The 20,970-nt window shown below is 39.2% G+C and overlaps 7 non-coding genes and 17 pseudogenes across 7 annotated transcripts; all 24 read right to left on the bottom strand.

The window, feature by feature from the left end:
* Positions 1-197: 197 nt before the first annotated feature.
* LOC113084072 (uncharacterized) lies at positions 198-317 on the bottom strand (annotated as a pseudogene).
* A 497-nt stretch (positions 318-814) lies between these two features.
* On the bottom strand, positions 815-932 carry LOC113084074 (uncharacterized; annotated as a pseudogene).
* Positions 933-1,715: 783 nt separating this feature from the next.
* On the bottom strand, positions 1,716-1,834 carry LOC113084060 (uncharacterized; annotated as a pseudogene).
* Positions 1,835-3,186: 1,352 nt separating this feature from the next.
* On the bottom strand, positions 3,187-3,305 carry LOC113084042 (5S ribosomal RNA). Its single transcript, XR_003283552.1, has one exon. It is a non-coding gene; the product is annotated as a 5S ribosomal RNA (ribosomal RNA).
* A 496-nt stretch (positions 3,306-3,801) lies between these two features.
* On the bottom strand, positions 3,802-3,920 carry LOC113084071 (uncharacterized; annotated as a pseudogene).
* A 500-nt stretch (positions 3,921-4,420) lies between these two features.
* LOC113084041 (5S ribosomal RNA) lies at positions 4,421-4,539 on the bottom strand. The gene has a single exon (XR_003283551.1). It is a non-coding gene; the product is annotated as a 5S ribosomal RNA (ribosomal RNA).
* Positions 4,540-5,036: 497 nt separating this feature from the next.
* LOC113084070 (uncharacterized) lies at positions 5,037-5,155 on the bottom strand (annotated as a pseudogene).
* Positions 5,156-6,078: 923 nt separating this feature from the next.
* Positions 6,079-6,197, bottom strand: LOC113084050 (uncharacterized; annotated as a pseudogene).
* A 924-nt stretch (positions 6,198-7,121) lies between these two features.
* Positions 7,122-7,240, bottom strand: LOC113084040 (5S ribosomal RNA). Its single transcript, XR_003283550.1, has one exon. It is a non-coding gene; the product is annotated as a 5S ribosomal RNA (ribosomal RNA).
* Positions 7,241-8,022: 782 nt separating this feature from the next.
* LOC113084057 (uncharacterized) lies at positions 8,023-8,141 on the bottom strand (annotated as a pseudogene).
* Positions 8,142-9,202: 1,061 nt separating this feature from the next.
* On the bottom strand, positions 9,203-9,321 carry LOC113084039 (5S ribosomal RNA). Its single transcript, XR_003283549.1, has one exon. It is a non-coding gene; the product is annotated as a 5S ribosomal RNA (ribosomal RNA).
* A 497-nt stretch (positions 9,322-9,818) lies between these two features.
* Positions 9,819-9,936, bottom strand: LOC113084073 (uncharacterized; annotated as a pseudogene).
* A 501-nt stretch (positions 9,937-10,437) lies between these two features.
* LOC113084038 (5S ribosomal RNA) lies at positions 10,438-10,556 on the bottom strand. The gene has a single exon (XR_003283547.1). It is a non-coding gene; the product is annotated as a 5S ribosomal RNA (ribosomal RNA).
* Positions 10,557-11,052: 496 nt separating this feature from the next.
* On the bottom strand, positions 11,053-11,171 carry LOC113084069 (uncharacterized; annotated as a pseudogene).
* A 642-nt stretch (positions 11,172-11,813) lies between these two features.
* LOC113084048 (uncharacterized) lies at positions 11,814-11,932 on the bottom strand (annotated as a pseudogene).
* A 924-nt stretch (positions 11,933-12,856) lies between these two features.
* On the bottom strand, positions 12,857-12,975 carry LOC113084047 (uncharacterized; annotated as a pseudogene).
* A 777-nt stretch (positions 12,976-13,752) lies between these two features.
* On the bottom strand, positions 13,753-13,871 carry LOC113084056 (uncharacterized; annotated as a pseudogene).
* Positions 13,872-14,930: 1,059 nt separating this feature from the next.
* Positions 14,931-15,049, bottom strand: LOC113084037 (5S ribosomal RNA). Its single transcript, XR_003283546.1, has one exon. It is a non-coding gene; the product is annotated as a 5S ribosomal RNA (ribosomal RNA).
* A 497-nt stretch (positions 15,050-15,546) lies between these two features.
* On the bottom strand, positions 15,547-15,664 carry LOC113084058 (uncharacterized; annotated as a pseudogene).
* A 500-nt stretch (positions 15,665-16,164) lies between these two features.
* LOC113084036 (5S ribosomal RNA) lies at positions 16,165-16,283 on the bottom strand. Its single transcript, XR_003283545.1, has one exon. It is a non-coding gene; the product is annotated as a 5S ribosomal RNA (ribosomal RNA).
* A 499-nt stretch (positions 16,284-16,782) lies between these two features.
* On the bottom strand, positions 16,783-16,901 carry LOC113084068 (uncharacterized; annotated as a pseudogene).
* A 923-nt stretch (positions 16,902-17,824) lies between these two features.
* On the bottom strand, positions 17,825-17,943 carry LOC113084046 (uncharacterized; annotated as a pseudogene).
* Positions 17,944-18,867: 924 nt separating this feature from the next.
* Positions 18,868-18,986, bottom strand: LOC113084045 (uncharacterized; annotated as a pseudogene).
* A 779-nt stretch (positions 18,987-19,765) lies between these two features.
* Positions 19,766-19,884, bottom strand: LOC113084054 (uncharacterized; annotated as a pseudogene).
* Between the last annotated feature and the right edge of the window lie 1,086 nt (positions 19,885-20,970).

Raw genomic sequence — 20,970 nt, 5'->3', positions numbered from 1 at the left:
ACTCTTTTTTTTTTTTTTTTTTTGCAAGATTATTATATAATTCGTGAAAAATATCCAAAAATTTAAAGCACCTGATATTCCCAGGCAGTCTCCCATCCATGTACTAACCTGGCGCAAACCTGCTTATATTCAGAAGATCGGGCATTGACTCTATTTTTTGGCAAAATTATTATATACTAAGTGAAAAATTTCAAAAAGCTTTACAGTACCTGGTATTCCCAGGCGGTCTCCCATCCAGGCACTAACCAGGCCCAAACCTGCTTAGCTTTCCGAGATCAGACAAGATCGGGCATAGCCAGGCTGGTATGGCCATAAGCGAAGACTGCTGCAAAGAGAAGGCTATTTAAAGATCAGCCAATCTACTCGCCAGTACATTATAAAAGTAGGAAGAAACCCCAAAATCTTAAAGCACCTGGTATTCCTAGGCGGTCTCTCATCCAATTACTAACCTGGCCCAAACCTGCTTATATTCAGAGATCGGGCATTGACTCTATTTTTTGCCAAATTTATTATATACTAAGTGAAAAAATTCCAAAAGCTTAAAGCACCTGGTATTCCTTGGCGGTCTCTCATCCAAGTACTAACCAGATCTAAACCTGCTAAGATTCAGAGATCGGGCATTGACTCTTTTTTTTTTTTTTTGCAAGATTATTATATAATTCGTGAAAAATATCCAAACATTTAAAGCACCTGGTATTCCCAGGCAGTCTCCCATCCATGTACTAACCTGGCGCAAACCTGCTTATATTCAGAGATCGGGCATTGACTCTATTTTTGGCAAAATTATTATATACTAAGTGAAAAATTTCAAAAAAACTTAGAGTACCTGGTATTCCAGGCGGTCTCCCATCCAGGCACTAACCAGGCCCAAACCTGCTTAGCTTACGAGATCAGACAAGATCGGGCATAGCCAGGCTGGTATGGCCATAAGCGAAGACTGCTGCAAAGAGAAGGCTATTTAAAGATCAGCCAATCTACTCGCCAGTACATTATAAGAGTAGGAAAGAAAACCCCAAAAGCTTTAAGCACCTGGTATTCCCAGGCATCTCTCATCCAAGTACTAACAAGACCTAAACCTGCTAATATTCAGAGATCGGGCACTGACTCTATTTTTTGCCAAATTTATTATATACTAAGTGAAAAAATTCCAAAAGCTTAAAGCACCTGGTATTCCTTGGCGGTCTCTCATCCAAGTACTAACCAGACCTAAACCTGCTAAGATTCAGAGATCGGGCATTGACTCTTTTTTTTTTTTTTTTTTTGCCAGATTATTATATAATTCGTGAAAAATATCCAAAAATTTAAAGCACCTGGTATTCCCAGGCAGTCTCCCATCCATGTACTAACCTGGCCCAAACCTGCTTATATTCAGAGATCGGGCATTGACTCTATTTTTTGCCAAATTTATTATATACTAAGTGAAAAAATTCCAAAAGCTTAAAGCACCTGGTATTCCTTGGCGGTCTCTCATCCAAGTACTAACCAGACCTAAACCTGCTAAGATTCAGAGATCGGGCATTGACTCTTTTTTTTTTTTTTTTTGCAAGATTATTATATAATTCGTGAAAAATATCCAAACATTTAAAGCACCTGGTATTCCCAGGCAGTCTCCCATCCATGTACTAACCTGGCGCAAACCTGCTTATATTCAGAGATCGGGCATTGACTCTATTTTTTGGCAAAATTATTATATACTAAGTGAAAAATTTCAAAAAAGCTTACAGTACCTGGCATTCCCAGGCGGTCTCCCATCCAGGCACTAACCAGGCCCAAACCTGCTTAGCTTACGAGATCAGACAAGATCAGGCATAGCCAGGCTGGTATGGCCATAAGCGAAGACTGCTGCAAAGAGAAGGCTATTTAAAGATCAGCCAATCTACTCGCCAGTACATTATAAAAGTAGGAAAGAAACCCCAAAAGCTTAAAGCACCTGGTATTCCTAGGCGGTCTCTCATCCAAGTACTAACCAGACCTAAACCTGCTAAGATTCAGAGATCGGGCATTGACTCTATTTTTTTTTTTTTTTGCAAGATTATTATATAATTTGTGAAAAATATCCAAAAATTTAAAGCACCTGGTATTCCCAGGCAGTCTCCCATCCATGTACTAACCTGGCCCAAACCTGCTTATATTCAGAGATCGGGCATTGACTCTATTTTTTGCCAAATTTATTATATACTAAGTGAAAAAATTCCAAAAGCTTAAAGCACCTGGTATTCTTGGCGGTCTCTCATCCAAGTACTAACCAGACAAACCTGCTAAGATTCAGAGATCGGGCATTGACTCTTTTTTTTTTTTTTTTTGCCAGATTATTATATATAATTCGTGAAAAAATATCCAAAAATTAAAGCACCTGGTATTCCCAGGCAGTCTCCCATCCATGTACTAACCTGGCCCAAACCTGCTTATATTCAGAGATCGGGCATTGACTCTTTTTTTTTTTTTTTTTTTTTTGCAAGATTATTATATAATTCGTGAAAAATATCCAAAAATTTAAAGCACCTGGTATTCCCAGGCAGTCTCCCATCCATGTACTAACCTGGCCCAAACCTGCTTATATTCAGAGATCGGGCATTGACTCTATTTTTTGCCAAATTTATTATATACTAAGTGAAAAAATTCCAAAAGCTTAAAGCACCTGGTATTCCTTGGCGGTCTCTCATCCAAGTACTAACCAGACCTAAACCTGCTAAGATTCAGAGATCGGGCATTGACTCTTTTTTTTTTTTTTTGCAAGATTATTATATAATTCGTGAAAAATATCCAAAAATTTAAAGCACCTGGTATTCCCAGGCAGTCTCCCATCCATGTACTAACCTGGCCCAAACCTGCTTATATTCAGAGATCGGGCATTGACTCTATTTTTTGCCAAATTTATTATATACTAAGTGAAAAAATTCCAAAAGCTTAAAGCACCTGGTATTCCTTGGCGGTCTCTCATCCAAGTACTAACCAGACCTAAACCTGCTAAGATTCAGAGATCGGGCATTGACTCTTTTTTTTTTTTTTTTTTGCAAGATTATTATATAATTCGTGAAAAATATCCAAAAATTTAAAGCACCTGGTATTCCCAGGCAGTCTCCCATCCATGTACTAACCTGGCGCAAACCTGCTTATATTCAGAGATCGGGCATTGACTCTATTTTTTGGCAAAATTATTATATACTAAGTGAAAAATTTCAAAAAAGCTTACAGTACCTGGTATTCCCAGGCGGTCTCCCATCCAGGCACTAACCAGGCCCAAACCTGCTTAGCTTCCGAGATCAGACAAGATCGGGCATAGCCAGGCTGGTATGGCCATAAGCGAAGACTGCTGCAAAGAGAAGGCTATTTAAAGATCAGCCAATCTACTCGCCAGTACATTATAAAAGTAGGAAAGAAACCCCAAAAGCTTAAAGCACCTGGTATTCCTAGGCGGTCTCTCATCCAATTACTAACCTGGCCCAAACCTGCTTATATTCAGAGATCGGGCATTGACTCTATTTTTTGCCAAATTTATTATATACTAAGTGAAAAAATTCCAAAAGCTTAAAGCACCTGGTATTCCTTGGCGGTCTCTCATCCAAGTACTAACCAGACCTAAACCTGCTAAGATTCAGAGATCGGGCATTGACTCTTTTTTTTTTTTTGCAAGATTATTATATAATTCGTGAAAAATATCCAAACATTTAAAGCACCTGGTATTCCCAGGCAGTCTCCCATCCATGTACTAACCTGGCGCAAACCTGCTTATATTCAGAGATCGGGCATTGACTCTATTTTTTGGCAAAATTATTATATACTAAGTGAAAAATTTCAAAAAACTTAGAGTACCTGGTATTCCCAGGCGGTCTCCCATCCAGGCACTAACCAGGCCCAAACCTGCTTAGCTTACGAGATCAGACAAGATCGGGCATAGCCAGGCTGGTATGGCCATAAGCGAAGACTGCTGCAAAGAGAAGGCTATTTAAAGATCAGCCAATCTACTCGCCAGTACATTATAAAAGTAGGAAAGAAACCCCAAAAGCTTAAAGCACCTGGTATTCCCAGGCAGTCTCTCATCCAAGTACTAACCTGGCCCAAACCTGCTTATATTCAGAGATCGGGCATTGACTCTATTTTTTGCCAAATTTATTATATACTAAGTGAAAAAATTCCAAAAGCTTAAAGCACCTGGTATTCCTTGGCGGTCTCTCATCCAAGTACTAACCAGACCTAAACCTGCTAAGATTCAGAGATCGGGCATTGACTCTTTTTTTTTTTTTTTTGCAAGATTATTATATAATTCGTGAAAAATATCCAAAAATTTAAAGCACCTGGTATTCCCAGGCAGTCTCCCATCCATGTACTAACCTGGCGCAAACCTGCTTATATTCAGAGATCGGGCATTGACTCTATTTTTTGGCAAAATTATTATATACTAAGTGAAAAATTTCAAAAAAGCTTACAGTACCTGGTATTCCCAGGCGGTCTCCCATCCAGGCACTAACCAGGCCCAAACCTGCTTAGCTTCCGAGATCAGACAAGATCGGGCATAGCCAGGCTGGTATGGCCATAAGCGAAGACTGCTGCAAAGAGAAGGCTATTTAAAGATCAGCCAATCTACTCGCCAGTACATTATAAAAGTAGGAAAGAAACCCCAAAAGCTTAAAGCACCTGGTATTCCTAGGCGGTCTCTCATCCAATTACTAACCTGGCCCAAACCTGCTTATATTCAGAGATCGGGCATTGACTCTATTTTTTGCCAAATTTATTATATACTAAGTGAAAAAATTCCAAAAGCTTAAAGCACCTGGTATTCCTTGGCGGTCTCTCATCCAAGTACTAACCAGACCTAAACCTGCTAAGATTCAGAGATCGGGCATTGACTCTTTTTTTTTTTTTTGCAAGATTATTATATAATTCGTGAAAAATATCCAAACATTTAAAGCACCTGGTATTCCCAGGCAGTCTCCCATCCATGTACTAACCTGGCGCAAACCTGCTTATATTCAGAGATCGGGCATTGACTCTATTTTTTGGCAAAATTATTATATACTAAGTGAAAAATTTCAAAAAACTTAGAGTACCTGGTATTCCCAGGCGGTCTCCCATCCAGGCACTAACCAGGCCCAAACCTGCTTAGCTTACGAGATCAGACAAGATCGGGCATAGCCAGGCTGGTATGGCCATAAGCGAAGACTGCTGCAAAGAGAAGGCTATTTAAAGATCAGCCAATCTACTCGCCAGTACATTATAAAAGTAGGAAAGAAACCCCAAAAGCTTAAAGCACCTGGTATTCCAGGCGGTCTCTCATCCAAGTACTAACCAGACCTAAACCTGCTAAGATTCAGAGATCGGGCATTGACTCTATTTTTTTTTTTTTTTGCAAGATTATTATATAATTTGTGAAAAATATCCAAAAATTTAAAGCACCTGGTATTCCCAGGCAGTCTCCCATCCATGTACTAACCTGGCCCAAACCTGCTTATATTCAGAGATCGGGCATTGACTCTATTTTTTGCCAAATTTATTATATACTAAGTGAAAAAATTCCAAAAGCTTAAAGCACCTGGTATTCCTTGGCGGTCTCTCATCCAAGTACTAACCAGACCTAAACCTGCTAAGATTCAGAGATCGGGCATTGACTCTTTTTTTTTTTTTTTTTGCCAGATTATTATATAATTCGTGAAAAATATCCAAAAATTTAAAGCACCTGGTATTCCCAGGCAGTCTCCCATCCATGTACTAACCTGGCCCAAACCTGCTTATATTCAGAGATCGGGCATTGACTCTATTTTTTGCCAAATTTATTATATACTAAGTGAAAAAATTCCAAAAGCTTAAAGCACCTGGTATTCCTTGGCGGTCTCTCATCCAAGTACTAACCAGACCTAAACCTGCTAAGATTCAGAGATCGGGCATTGACTCTTTTTTTTTTTTTTTTGCAAGATTATTATATAATTCGTGAAAAATATCCAAACATTTAAAGCACCTGGTATTCCCAGGCAGTCTCCCATCCATGTACTAACCTGGCGCAAACCTGCTTATATTCAGAGATCGGGCATTGACTCTATTTTTTGGCAAAATTATTATATACTAAGTGAAAAATTTCAAAAAAGCTTACAGTACCTGGTATTCCCAGGCGGTCTCCCATCCAGGCACTAACCAGGCCCAAACCTGCTTAGCTTACGAGATCAGACAAGATCGGGCATAGCCAGGCTGGTATGGCCATAAGCGAAGACTGCTGCAAAGAGAAGGCTATTTAAAGATCAGCCAATCTACTCGCCAGTACATTATAAAAGTAGGAAAGAAACCCCAAAAGCTTAAAGCACCTGGTATTCCTAGGCGGTCTCTCATCCAAGTACTAACCAGACCTAAACCTGCTAAGATTCAGAGATCGGGCATTGACTCTATTTTTTTTTTTTTTTGCAAGATTATTATATAATTTGTGAAAAATATCCAAAAATTTAAAGCACCTGGTATTCCCAGGCAGTCTCCCATCCATGTACTAACCTGGCCCAAACCTGCTTATATTCAGAGATCGGGCACTGACTCTATTTTTTGCCAAATTTATTATATACTAAGTGAAAAAATTCCAAAAGCTTAAAGCACCTGGTATTCCTTGGCGGTCTCTCATCCAAGTACTAACCAGACCTAAACCTGCTAAGATTCAGAGATCGGGCATTGACTCTTTTTTTTTTTTTTTTTTGCCAGATTATTATATAATTCGTGAAAAATATCCAAAAATTTAAAGCACCTGGTATTCCCAGGCAGTCTCCCATCCATGTACTAACCTGGCCCAAACCTGCTTATATTCAGAGATCGGGCATTGACTCTATTTTTTGCCAAATTTATTATATACTAAGTGAAAAAATTCCAAAAGCTTAAAGCACCTGGTATTCCTTGGCGGTCTCTCATCCAAGTACTAACCAGACCTAAACCTGCTAAGATTCAGAGATCGGGCATTGACTCTTTTTTTTTTTTTTTGCAAGATTATTATATAATTCGTGAAAAATATCCAAAAATTTAAAGCACCTGATATTCCCAGGCAGTCTCCCATCCATGTACTAACCTGGCGCAAACCTGCTTATATTCAGAGATCGGGCATTGACTCTATTTTTTGGCAAAATTATTATATACTAAGTGAAAAATTTCAAAAAAGCTTACAGTACCTGGTATTCCCAGGCGGTCTCCCATCCAGGCACTAACCAGGCCCAAACCTGCTTAGCTTCCGAGATCAGACAAGATCGGGCATAGCCAGGCTGGTATGGCCATAAGCGAAGACTGCTGCAAAGAGAAGGCTATTTAAAGATCAGCCAATCTACTCGCCAGTACATTATAAAAGTAGGAAAGAAACCCCAAAAGCTTAAAGCACCTGGTATTCCTAGGCGGTCTCTCATCCAAGTACTAACCTGGCCCAAACCTGCTTATATTCAGAGATCGGGCATTGACTCTATTTTTTGCCAAATTTATTATATACTAAGTGAAAAAATTCCAAAAGCTTAAAGCACCTGGTATTCCTTGGCGGTCTCTCATCCAAGTACTAACCAGACCTAAACCTGCTAAGATTCAGAGATCGGGCATTGACTCTTTTTTTTTTTTTTTTTTTTGCAAGATTATTATATAATTCGTGAAAAATATCCAAAAATTTAAAGCACCTGGTATTCCCAGGCAGTCTCCCATCCATGTACTAACCTGGCCCAAACCTGCTTATATTCAGAGATCGGGCATTGACTCTATTTTTTGCCAAATTTATTATATACTAAGTGAAAAAATTCCAAAAGCTTAAAGCACCTGGTATTCCTTGGCGGTCTCTCATCCAAGTACTAACCAGACCTAAACCTGCTAAGATTCAGAGATCGGGCATTGACTCTTTTTTTTTTTTTTTGCAAGATTATTATATAATTCGTGAAAAATATCCAAAAATTTAAAGCACCTGGTATTCCCAGGCAGTCTCCCATCCATGTACTAACCTGGCGCAAACCTGCTTATATTCAGAGATCGGGCATTGACTCTATTTTTTGGCAAAATTATTATATACTAAGTGAAAAATTTCAAAAAAGCTTACAGTACCTGGCATTCCCAGGCGGTCTCCCATCCAGGCACTAACCAGGCCCAAACCTGCTTAGCTTACGAGATCAGACAAGATCGGGCATAGCCAGGCTGGTATGGCCATAAGCGAAGACTGCTGCAAAGAGAAGGCTATTTAAAGATCAGCCAATCTACTCGCCAGTACATTATAAAAGTAGGAAAGAAACCCCAAAAGCTTAAAGCACCTGGTATTCCTAGGCGGTCTCTCATCCAAGTACTAACCTGGCCCAAACCTGCTTATATTCAGAGATCGGGCATTGACTCTATTTTTTGCCAAATTTATTATATACTAAGTGAAAAAATTCCAAAAGCTTAAAGCACCTGGTATTCCTTGGCGGTCTCTCATCCAAGTACTAACCAGACCTAAACCTGCTAAGATTCAGAGATCGGGCATTGACTTTTTTTTTTTTTTTTTTTTGCAAGATTATTATATAATTCGTGAAAAATATCCAAAAATTTAAAGCACCTGGTATTCCCAGGCAGTCTCCCATCCATGTACTAACCTGGCCCAAACCTGCTTATATTCAGAGATCGGGCATTGACTCTATTTTTTGCCAAATTTATTATATACTAAGTGAAAAAATTCCAAAAGCTTAAAGCACCTGGTATTCCTTGGCGGTCTCTCATCCAAGTACTAACCAGACCTAAACCTGCTAAGATTCAGAGATCGGGCATTGACTCTTTTTTTTTTTTTTTGCAAGATTATTATATAATTCGTGAAAAATATCCAAAAATTTAAAGCACCTGGTATTCCCAGGCAGTCTCCCATCCATGTACTAACCTGGCCCAAACCTGCTTATATTCAGAGATCGGGCATTGACTCTATTTTTTGCCAAATTTATTATATACTAAGTGAAAAAATTCCAAAAGCTTAAAGCACCTGGTATTCCTTGGCGGTCTCTCATCCAAGTACTAACCAGACCTAAACCTGCTAAGATTCAGAGATCGGGCATTGACTCTTTTTTTTTTTTTTTTTTGCAAGATTATTATATAATTCGTGAAAAATATCCAAAAATTTAAAGCACCTGATATTCCCAGGCAGTCTCCCATCCATGTACTAACCTGGCGCAAACCTGCTTATATTCAGAGATCGGGCATTGACTCTATTTTTTGGCAAAATTATTATATACTAAGTGAAAAATTTCAAAAAAGCTTACAGTACCTGGTATTCCCAGGCGGTCTCCCATCCAGGCACTAACCAGGCCCAAACCTGCTTAGCTTCCGAGATCAGACAAGATCGGGCATAGCCAGGCTGGTATGGCCATAAGCGAAGACTGCTGCAAAGAGAAGGCTATTTAAAGATCAGCCAATCTACTCGCCAGTACATTATAAAAGTAGGAAAGAAACCCCAAAAGCTTAAAGCACCTGGTATTCCTAGGCGGTCTCTCATCCAAGTACTAACCTGGCCCAAACCTGCTTATATTCAGAGATCGGGCATTGACTCTATTTTTTGCCAAATTTATTATATACTAAGTGAAAAAATTCCAAAAGCTTAAAGCACCTGGTATTCCTTGGCGGTCTCTCATCCAAGTACTAACCAGACCTAAACCTGCTAAGATTCAGAGATCGGGCATTGACTTTTTTTTTTTTTTTTGCAAGATTATTATATAATTCGTGAAAAATATCCAAAAATTTAAAGCACCTGGTATTCCCAGGCAGTCTCCCATCCATGTACTAACCTGGCGCAAACCTGCTTATATTCAGAGATCGGGCATTGACTCTATTTTTTGGCAAAATTATTATATACTAAGTGAAAAATTTCAAAAAACTTAAGTACCTGGTATTCCCAGGCGGTCTCCCATCCAGGCACTAACCAGGCCCAAACCTGCTTAGCTTACGAGATCAGACAAGATCGGGCATAGCCAGGCTGGTATGGCCATAAGCGAAGACTGCTGCAAAGAGAAGGCTATTTAAAGATCAGCCAATCTACTCGCCAGTACATTATAAAGTAGGAAAGAAACCCCAAAAGCTTAAAGCACCTGGTATTCCCAGGCAGTCTCTCATCCAAGTACTAACCTGGCCCAAACCTGCTTATATTCAGAGATCGGGCATTGACTCTATTTTTTGCCAAATTTATTATATACTAAGTGAAAAAATTCCAAAAGCTTAAAGCACCTGGTATTCCTTGGCGGTCTCTCATCCAAGTACTAACCAGACCTAAACCTGCTAAGATTCAGAGATCGGGCATTGACTCTTTTTTTTTTTTTTTTTTGCAAGATTATTATATAATTCGTGAAAAATATCCAAAAATTTAAAGCACCTGGTATTCCCAGGCAGTCTCCCATCCATGTACTAACCTGGCGCAAACCTGCTTATATTCAGAGATCGGGCATTGACTCTATTTTTTGGCAAAATTATTATATACTAAGTGAAAAATTTCAAAAAAGCTTACAGTACCTGGTATTCCCAGGCGGTCTCCCATCCAGGCACTAACCAGGCCCAAACCTGCTTAGCTTCCGAGATCAGACAAGATCGGGCATAGCCAGGCTGGTATGGCCATAAGCGAAGACTGCTGCAAAGAGAAGGCTATTTAAAGATCAGCCAATCTACTCGCCAGTACATTATAAAAGTAGGAAAGAAACCCCAAAAGCTTAAAGCACCTGGTATTCCTAGGCGGTCTCTCATCCAAGTACTAACCTGGCCCAAACCTGCTTATATTCAGAGATCGGGCATTGACTCTATTTTTTGCCAAATTTATTATATACTAAGTGAAAAAATTCCAAAAGCTTAAAGCACCTGGTATTCCTTGGCGGTCTCTCATCCAAGTACTAACCAGACCTAAACCTGCTAAGATTCAGAGATCGGGCATTGACTCTTTTTTTTTTTTTTGCAAGATTATTATATAATTCGTGAAAAATATCCAAAATTTAAAGCACCTGGTATTCCCAGGCAGTCTCCCATCCATGTACTAACCTGGCGCAAACCTGCTTATATTCAGAGATCGGGCATTGACTCTATTTTTTGGCAAAATTATTATATACTAAGTGAAAAATTTCAAAAAACTTAGAGTACCTGGTATTCCCAGGCGGTCTCCCATCCAGGCACTAACCAGGCCCAAACCTGCTTAGCTTACGAGATCAGACAAGATCGGGCATAGCCAGGCTGGTATGGCCATAAGCGAAGACTGCTGCAAAGAGAAGGCTATTTAAAGATCAGCCAATCTACTCGCCAGTACATTATAAAAGTAGGAAAGAAACCCCAAAAGCTTAAAGCACCTGGTATTCCAGGCGGTCTCTCATCCAAGTACTAACCAGACCTAAACCTGCTAAGATTCAGAGATCGGGCATTGACTCTATTTTTTTTTTTTTTGCAAGATTATTATATAATTTGTGAAAAATATCCAAAAATTTAAAGCACCTGGTATTCCCAGGCAGTCTCCCATCCATGTACTAACCTGGCCCAAACCTGCTTATATTCAGAGATCGGGCATTGACTCTATTTTTTGCCAAATTTATTATATACTAAGTGAAAAAATTCCAAAAGCTTAAAGCACCTGGTATTCCTTGGCGGTCTCTCATCCAAGTACTAACCAGACCTAAACCTGCTAAGATTCAGAGATCGGGCATTGACTCTTTTTTTTTTTTTTTTGCAAGATTATTATATAATTCGTGAAAAATATCCAAAAATTTAAAGCACCTGGTATTCCCAGGCAGTCTCCCATCCATGTACTAACCTGGCGCAAACCTGCTTATATTCAGAGATCGGGCATTGACTCTATTTTTTGGCAAAATTATTATATACTAAGTGAAAAATTTCAAAAAAGCTTACAGTACCTGGTATTCCCAGGCGGTCTCCCATCCAGGCACTAACCAGGCCCAAACCTGCTTAGCTTACGAGATCAGACAAGATCGGGCATAGCCAGGCTGGTATGGCCATAAGCGAAGACTGCTGCAAAGAGAAGGCTATTTAAAGATCAGCCAATCTACTCGCCAGTACATTATAAAAGTAGGAAAGAAACCCCAAAAGCTTAAAGCACCTGGTATTCCTAGGCGGTCTCTCATCCAAGTACTAACCAGACCTAAACCTGCTAAGATTCAGAGATCGGGCATTGACTCTATTTTTTTTTTTTTTTTGCAAGATTATTATATAATTTGTGAAAAATATCCAAAAATTTAAAGCACCTGGTATTCCCAGGCAGTCTCCCATCCATGTACTAACCTGGCCCAAACCTGCTTATATTCAGAGATCGGGCATTGACTCTATTTTTTGCCAAATTTATTATATACTAAGTGAAAAAATTCCAAAAGCTTAAAGCACCTGGTATTCCTTGGCGGTCTCTCATCCAAGTACTAACCAGACCTAAACCTGCTAAGATTCAGAGATCGGGCATTGACTCTTTTTTTTTTTTTTTTTTGCCAGATTATTATATAATTCGTGAAAAATATCCAAAAATTTAAAGCACCTGGTATTCCCAGGCAGTCTCCCATCCATGTACTAACCTGGCCCAAACCTGCTTATATTCAGAGATCGGGCATTGACTCTATTTTTTGCCAAATTTATTATATACTAAGTGAAAAAATTCCAAAAGCTTAAAGCACCTGGTATTCCTTGGCGGTCTCTCATCCAAGTACTAACCAGACCTAAACCTGCTAAGATTCAGAGATCGGGCATTGACTCTTTTTTTTTTTTTTGCAAGATTATTATATAATTCGTGAAAAATATCCAAAAATTTAAAGCACCTGATATTCCCAGGCAGTCTCCCATCCATGTACTAACCTGGCGCAAACCTGCTTATATTCAGAGATCGGGCATTGACTCTATTTTTTGGCAAAATTATTATATACTAAGTGAAAAATTTCAAAAAAGCTTACAGTACCTGGTATTCCCAGGCGGTCTCCCATCCAGGCACTAACCAGGCCCAAACCTGCTTAGCTTACGAGATCAGACAAGATCGGGCATAGCCAGGCTGGTATGGCCATAAGCGAAGACTGCTGCAAAGAGAAGGCTATTTAAAGATCAGCCAATCTACTCGCCAGTACATTATAAAAGTAGGAAAGAAACCCCAAAAGCTTAAAGCACCTGGTATTCCTAGGCGGTCTCTCATCCAAGTACTAACCTGGCCCAAACCTGCTTATATTCAGAGATCGGGCATTGACTCTATTTTTTGCCAAATTTATTATATACTAAGTGAAAAAATTCCAAAAGCTTAAAGCACCTGGTATTCCTTGGCGGTCTCTCATCCAAGTACTAACCAGACCTAAACCTGCTAAGATTCAGAGATCGGGCATTGACTCTTTTTTTTTTTTTTTTTTTGCAAGATTATTATATAATTCGTGAAAAATATCCAAAAATTTAAAGCACCTGGTATTCCCAGGCAGTCTCCCATCCATGTACTAACCTGGCCCAAACCTGCTTATATTCAGAGATCGGGCATTGACTCTATTTTTTGCCAAATTTATTATATACTAAGTGAAAAAATTCAAAAGCTTAAAGCACCTGGTATTCCTTGGCGGTCTCTCATCCAAGTACTAACCAGACCTAAACCTGCTAAGATTCAGAGATCGGGCATTGACTTTTTTTTTTTTTTGCAAGATTATTATATAATTCGTGAAAAATATCCAAAAATTTAAAGCACCTGGTATTCCCAGGCAGTCTCCCATCCATGTACTAACCTGGCGCAAACCTGCTTATATTCAGAGATCGGGCATTGACTCTATTTTTTGGCAAAATTATTATATACTAAGTGAAAAATTTCAAAAAAGCTTACAGTACCTGGCATTCCCAGGCGGTCTCCCATCCAGGCACTAACCAGGCCCAAACCTGCTTAGCTTACGAGATCAGACAAGATCGGGCATAGCCAGGCTGGTATGGCCATAAGCGAAGACTGCTGCAAAGAGAAGGCTATTTAAAGATCAGCCAATCTACTCGCCAGTACATTATAAAAGTAGGAAAGAAACCCCAAAAGCTTAAAGCACCTGGTATTCCTAGGCGGTCTCTCATCCAAGTACTAACCTGGCCCAAACCTGCTTATATTCAGAGATCGGGCATTGACTCTATTTTTTGCCAAATTTATTATATACTAAGTGAAAAAATTCCAAAAGCTTAAAGCACCTGGTATTCCTTGGCGGTCTCTCATCCAAGTACTAACCAGACCTAAACCTGCTAAGATTCAGAGATCGGGCATTGACTCTTTTTTTTTTTTTTTTTTTGCAAGATTATTATATAATTCGTGAAAAATATCCAAAAATTTAAAGCACCTGGTATTCCCAGGCAGTCTCCCATCCATGTACTAACCTGGCCCAAACCTGCTTATATTCAGAGATCGGGCATTGACTCTATTTTTTGCCAAATTTATTATATACTAAGTGAAAAAATTCCAAAAGCTTAAAGCACCTGGTATTCCTTGGCGGTCTCTCATCCAAGTACTAACCAGACCTAAACCTGCTAAGATTCAGAGATCGGGCATTGACTTTTTTTTTTTTTTGCAAGATTATTATATAATTCGTGAAAAATATCCAAAAATTTAAAGCACCTGGTATTCCCAGGCAGTCTCCCATCCATGTACTAACCTGGCCCAAACCTGCTTATATTCAGAGATCGGGCATTGACTCTATTTTTTGCCAAATTTATTATATACTAAGTGAAAAAATTCCAAAAGCTTAAAGCACCTGGTATTCCTTGGCGGTCTCTCATCCAAGTACTAACCAGACCTAAACCTGCTAAGATTCAGAGATCGGGCATTGACTCTTTTTTTTTTTTTTTTTTGCAAGATTATTATATAATTCGTGAAAAATATCCAAAAATTTAAAGCACCTGATATTCCCAGGCAGTCTCCCATCCATGTACTAACCTGGCGCAAACCTGCTTATATTCAGAGATCGGGCATTGACTCTATTTTTTGGCAAAATTATTATATACTAAGTGAAAAATTTCAAAAAAGCTTACAGTACCTGGTATTCCCAGGCGGTCTCCCATCCAGGCACTAACCAGGCCCAAACCTGCTTAGCTTCCGAGATCAGACAAGATCGGGCATAGCCAGGCTGGTATGGCCATAAGCGAAGACTGCTGCAAAGAGAAGGCTATTTAAAGATCAGCCAATCTACTCGCCAGTACATTATAAAAGTAGGAAAGAAACCCCAAAAGCTTAAAGCACCTGGTATTCCTAGGCGGTCTCTCATCCAAGTACTAACCTGGCCCAAACCTGCTTATATTCAGAGATCGGGCATTGACTCTATTTTTTGCCAAATTTATTATATACTAAGTGAAAAAATTCCAAAAGCTTAAAGCACCTGGTATTCCTTGGCGGTCTCTCATCCAAGTACTAACCAGACCTAAACCTGCTAAGATTCAGAGATCGGGCATTGACTCTTTTTTTTTTTTTTTGCAAGATTATTATATAATTCGTGAAAAATATCCAAAATTTAAAGCACCTGGTATTCCCAGGCAGTCTCCCATCCATGTACTAACCTGGCGCAAACCTGCTTATATTCAGAGATCGGGCATTGACTCTATTTTTTGGCAAAATTATTATATACTAAGTGAAAAATTTCAAAAAACTTAAGCACCTGGTATTCCCAGGCGGTCTCCCATCCAGGTACTAACCAGGCCCAAACCTGCTTAGCTTACGAGATCAGACAAGATCGGGCATAGCCAGGCTGGTATGGCCATAAGCGAAGACTGCTGCAAAGAGAAGGCTATTTAAAGATCAGCCAATCTACTCGCCAGTACATTATAAAGTAGGAAAGAAACCCCAAAAGCTTAAAGCACCTGGTATTCCCAGGCAGTCTCTCATCCAAGTACTAACCTGGCCCAAACCTGCTTATATTCAGAGATCGGGCATTGACTCTATTTTTTGCCAAATTTATTATATACTAAGTGAAAAAATTCCAAAAGCTTAAAGCACCTGGTATTCCTTGGCGGTCTCTCATCCAAGTACTAACCAGACCTAAACCTGCTAAGATTCAGAGATCGGGCATTGACTCTTTTTTTTTTTTTTTTTGCAAGATTATTATATAATTCGTGAAAAATATCCAAAAATTTAAAGCACCTGGTATTCCCAGGCAGTCTCCCATCCATGTACTAACCTGGCGCAAACCTGCTTATATTCAGAGATCGGGCATTGACTCTATTTTTTGGCAAAATTATTATATACTAAGTGAAAAATTTCAAAAAAGCTTACAGTACCTGGTATTCCCAGGCGGTCTCCCATCCAGGCACTAACCAGGCCCAAACCTGCTTAGCTTCCGAGATCAGACAAGATCGGGCATAGCCAGGCTGGTATGGCCATAAGCGAAGACTGCTGCAAAGAGAAGGCTATTTAAAGATCAGCCAATCTACTCGCCAGTACATTATAAAAGTAGGAAAGAAACCCCAAAAGCTTAAAGCACCTGGTATTCCTAGGCGGTCTCTCATCCAATTACTAACCTGGCCCAAACCTGCTTATATTCAGAGATCGGGCATTGACTCTATTTTTTGCCAAATTTATTATATACTAAGTGAAAAAATTCCAAAAGCTTAAAGCACCTGGTATTCCTTGGCGGTCTCTCATCCAAGTACTAACCAGACCTAAACCTGCTAAGATTCAGAGATCGGGCATTGACTCTTTTTTTTTTTTTTTTGCAAGATTATTATATAATTCGTGAAAAATATCCAAACATTTAAAGCACCTGGTATTCCCAGGCAGTCTCCCATCCATGTACTAACCTGGCGCAAACCTGCTTATATTCAGAGATCGGGCATTGACTCTATTTTTTGGCAAAATTATTATATACTAAGTGAAAAATTTCAAAAAACTTAGAGTACCTGGTATTCCCAGGCGGTCTCCCATCCAGGCACTAACCAGGCCCAAACCTGCTTAGCTTACGAGATCAGACAAGATCGGGCATAGCCAGGCTGGTATGGCCATAAGCGAAGACTGCTGCAAAGAGAAGGCTATTTAAAGATCAGCCAATCTACTCGCCAGTACATTATAAAAGTAGGAAAGAAACCCCAAAAGCTTAAAGCACCTGGTATTCCCAGGCGGTCTCTCATCCAAGTACTAACCAGACCTAAACCTGCTAAGATTCAGAGATCGGGCATTGACTCTATTTTTTTTTTTTTTGCAAGATTATTATATAATTTGTGAAAAATATCCAAAAATTTAAAGCACCTGGTATTCCCAGGCAGTCTCCCATCCATGTACTAACCTGGCCCAAACCTGCTTATATTCAGAGATCGGGCATTGACTCTATTTTTTGCCAAATTTATTATATACTAAGTGAAAAAATTCCAAAAGCTTAAAGCACCTGGTATTCCTTGGCGGTCTCTCATCCAAGTACTAACCAGACCTAAACCTGCTAAGATTCAGAGATCGGGCATTGACTCTTTTTTTTTTTTTTTTTTGCCAGATTATTATATAATTCGTGAAAAATATCCAAAAATTTAAAGCACCTGGTATTCCCAGGCAGTCTCCCATCCATGTACTAACCTGGCCCAAACCTGCTTATATTCAGAGATCGGGCATTGACTCTATTTTTTGCCAAATTTATTATATACTAAGTGAAAAAATTCCAAAAGCTTAAAGCACCTGGTATTCCTTGGCGGTCTCTCATCCAAGTACTAACCAGACCTAAACCTGCTAAGATTCAGAGATCGGGCATTGACTCTTTTTTTTTTTTTTTGCAAGATTATTATATAATTCGTGAAAAATATCCAAACATTTAAAGCACCTGGTATTCCCAGGCAGTCTCCCATCCATGTACTAACCTGGCGCAAACCTGCTTATATTCAGAGATCGGGCATTGACTCTATTTTTTGGCAAAATTATTATATACTAAGTGAAAAATTTCAAAAAAGCTTACAGTACCTGGTATTCCCAGGCGGTCTCCCATCCAGGCACTAACCAGGCCCAAACCTGCTTAGCTTACGAGATCAGACAAGATCGGGCATAGCCAGGCTGGTATGGCCATAAGCGAAGACTGCTGCAAAGAGAAGGCTATTTAAAGATCAGCCAATCTACTCGCCAGTACATTATAAAAGTAGGAAAGAAACCCCAAAAGCTTAAAGCACCTGGTATTCCTAGGCGGTCTCTCATCCAAGTACTAACCAGACCTAAACCTGCTAAGATTCAGAGATCGGGCATTGACTCTATTTTTTTTTTTTTTTGCAAGATTATTATATAATTTGTGAAAAATATCCAAAAATTTAAAGCACCTGGTATTCCCAGGCAGTCTCCCATCCATGTACTAACCTGGCCCAAACCTGCTTATATTCAGAGATCGGGCATTGACTCTATTTTTTGCCAAATTTATTATATACTAAGTGAAAAAATTCCAAAAGCTTAAAGCACCTGGTATTCCTTGGCGGTCTCTCATCCAAGTACTAACCAGACCTAAACCTGCTAAGATTCAGAGATCGGGCATTGACTCTTTTTTTTTTTTTTTTTTGCCAGATTATTATATAATTCGTGAAAAATATCCAAAAATTTAAAGCACCTGGTATTCCCAGGCAGTCTCCCATCCATGTACTAACCTGGCCCAAACCTGCTTATATTCAGAGATCGGGCATTGACTCTATTTTTTGCCAAATTTATTATATACTAAGTGAAAAAATTCCAAAAGCTTAAAGCACCTGGTATTCCTTGGCGGTCTCTCATCCAAGTACTAACCAGACCTAAACCTGCTAAGATTCAGAGATCGGGCATTGACTCTTTTTTTTTTTTTTTGCAAGATTATTATATAATTCGTGAAAAATATCCAAAAATTTAAAGCACCTGATATTCCCAGGCAGTCTCCCATCCATGTACTAACCTGGCGCAAACCTGCTTATATTCAGAGATCGGGCATTGACTCTATTTTTTGGCAAAATTATTATATACTAAGTGAAAAATTTCAAAAAAGCTTACAGTACCTGGTATTCCCAGGCGGTCTCCCATCCAGGCACTAACCAGGCCCAAACCTGCTTAGCTTACGAGATCAGACAAGATCGGGCATAGCCAGGCTGGTATGGCCATAAGCGAAGACTGCTGCAAAGAGAAGGCTATTTAAAGATCAGCCAATCTACTCGCCAGTACATTATAAAAGTAGGAAAGAAACCCCAAAAGCTTAAAGCACCTGGTATTCCTAGGCGGTCTCTCATCCAAGTACTAACCTGGCCCAAACCTGCTTATATTCAGAGATCGGGCATTGACTCTATTTTTTGCCAAATTTATTATATACTAAGTGAAAAAATTCCAAAAGCTTAAAGCACCTGGTATTCCTTGGCGGTCTCTCATCCAAGTACTAACCAGACCTAAACCTGCTAAGATTCAGAGATCGGGCATTGACTTTTTTTTTTTTTTTTTTTGCAAGATTATTATATAATTCGTGAAAAATATCCAAAAATTTAAAGCACCTGGTATTCCCAGGCAGTCTCCCATCCATGTACTAACCTGGCCCAAACCTGCTTATATTCAGAGATCGGGCATTGACTCTATTTTTTGCCAAATTTATTATATACTAAGTGAAAAAATTCCAAAAGCTTAAAGCACCTGGTATTCCTTGGCGGTCTCTCATCCAAGTACTAACCAGACCTAAACCTGCTAAGATTCAGAGATCGGGCATTGACTCTTTTTTTTTTTTTTTTGCAAGATTATTATATAATTCGTGAAAAATATCCAAAATTTAAAGCACCTGGTATTCCCAGGCAGTCTCCCATCCATGTACTAACCTGGCGCAAACCTGCTTATATTCAGAGATCGGGCATTGACTCTATTTTTTGGCAAAATTATTATATACTAAGTGAAAAATTTCAAAAAAGCTTACAGTACCTGGCATTCCCAGGCGGTCTCCCATCCAGGCACTAACCAGGCCCAAACCTGCTTAGCTTACGAGATCAGACAAGATCGGGCATAGCCAGGCTGGTATGGCCATAAGCGAAGACTGCTGCAAAGAGAAGGCTATTTAAAGATCAGCCAATCTACTCGCCAGTACATTATAAAAGTAGGAAAGAAACCCCAAAAGCTTAAAGCACCTGGTATTCCTAGGCGGTCTCTCATCCAAGTACTAACCTGGACCAAACCTGCTTAATATTCAGAGATCGGGCATTGACTCTATTTTTTTTTGCAAGATTATTATATAATTTGTGAAAAATATCCAAAAATTTAAAGCACCTGGTATTCCCAGGCAGTCTCCCATCCATGTACTAACCTGGCCCAAACCTGCTTATATTCAGAGATCGGGCATTGACTCTATTTTTTGCCAAATTTATTATATACTAAGTGAAAAAATTCCAAAAGCTTAAAGCACCTGGTATTCCTTGGCGGTCTCTCATCCAAGTACTAACCAGGCCCAAACCTGCTAAGATTCAGAGATCGGGCATTGACTCTTTTTTTTTTTTTTGCCAGATTATTATATAATTCGTGAAAAATATCCAAAAATTTAAAGCACCTGGTATTCCCAGGCAGTCTCCCATCCAAGTACTAACCTGGCCCAAACCTGCTTATATTCAGAGATCGGGCATTGACTCTTTTTTTTTTTTTTTTTTTTGCAAGATTATTATATAATTCGTGAAAAATATCCAAAAATTTAAAGCACCTGGTATTCCCAGGCAGTCTCCCATCCATGTACTAACCTGGCCCAAACCTGCTTATATTCAGAGATCGGGCATTGACTCTATTTTTTGCCAAATTTATTATATACTAAGTGAAAAAATTCCAAAAGCTTAAAGCACCTGGTATTCCTTGGCGGTCTCTCATCCAAGTACTAACCAGACCTAAACCTGCTAAGATTCAGAGATCGGGCATTGACTCTTTTTTTTTTTTTTTGCAAGATTATTATATAATTCGTGAAAAATATCCAAAAATTTAAAGCACCTGGTATTCCCAGGCAGTCTCCCATCCATGTACTAACCTGGCCCAAACCTGCTTATATTCAGAGATCGGGCATTGACTCTATTTTTTGCCAAATTTATTATATACTAAGTGAAAAAATTCCAAAAGCTTAAAGCACCTGGTATTCCTTG

This window comes from Carassius auratus, unplaced genomic scaffold (assembly GCF_003368295.1).
Source record: "Carassius auratus strain Wakin unplaced genomic scaffold, ASM336829v1 scaf_tig00039690, whole genome shotgun sequence".
Classification (NCBI taxonomy): Eukaryota; Metazoa; Chordata; class Actinopteri; order Cypriniformes; family Cyprinidae; genus Carassius; species Carassius auratus.
This window is presented reverse-complemented; position numbering and strand designations above follow the sequence as displayed.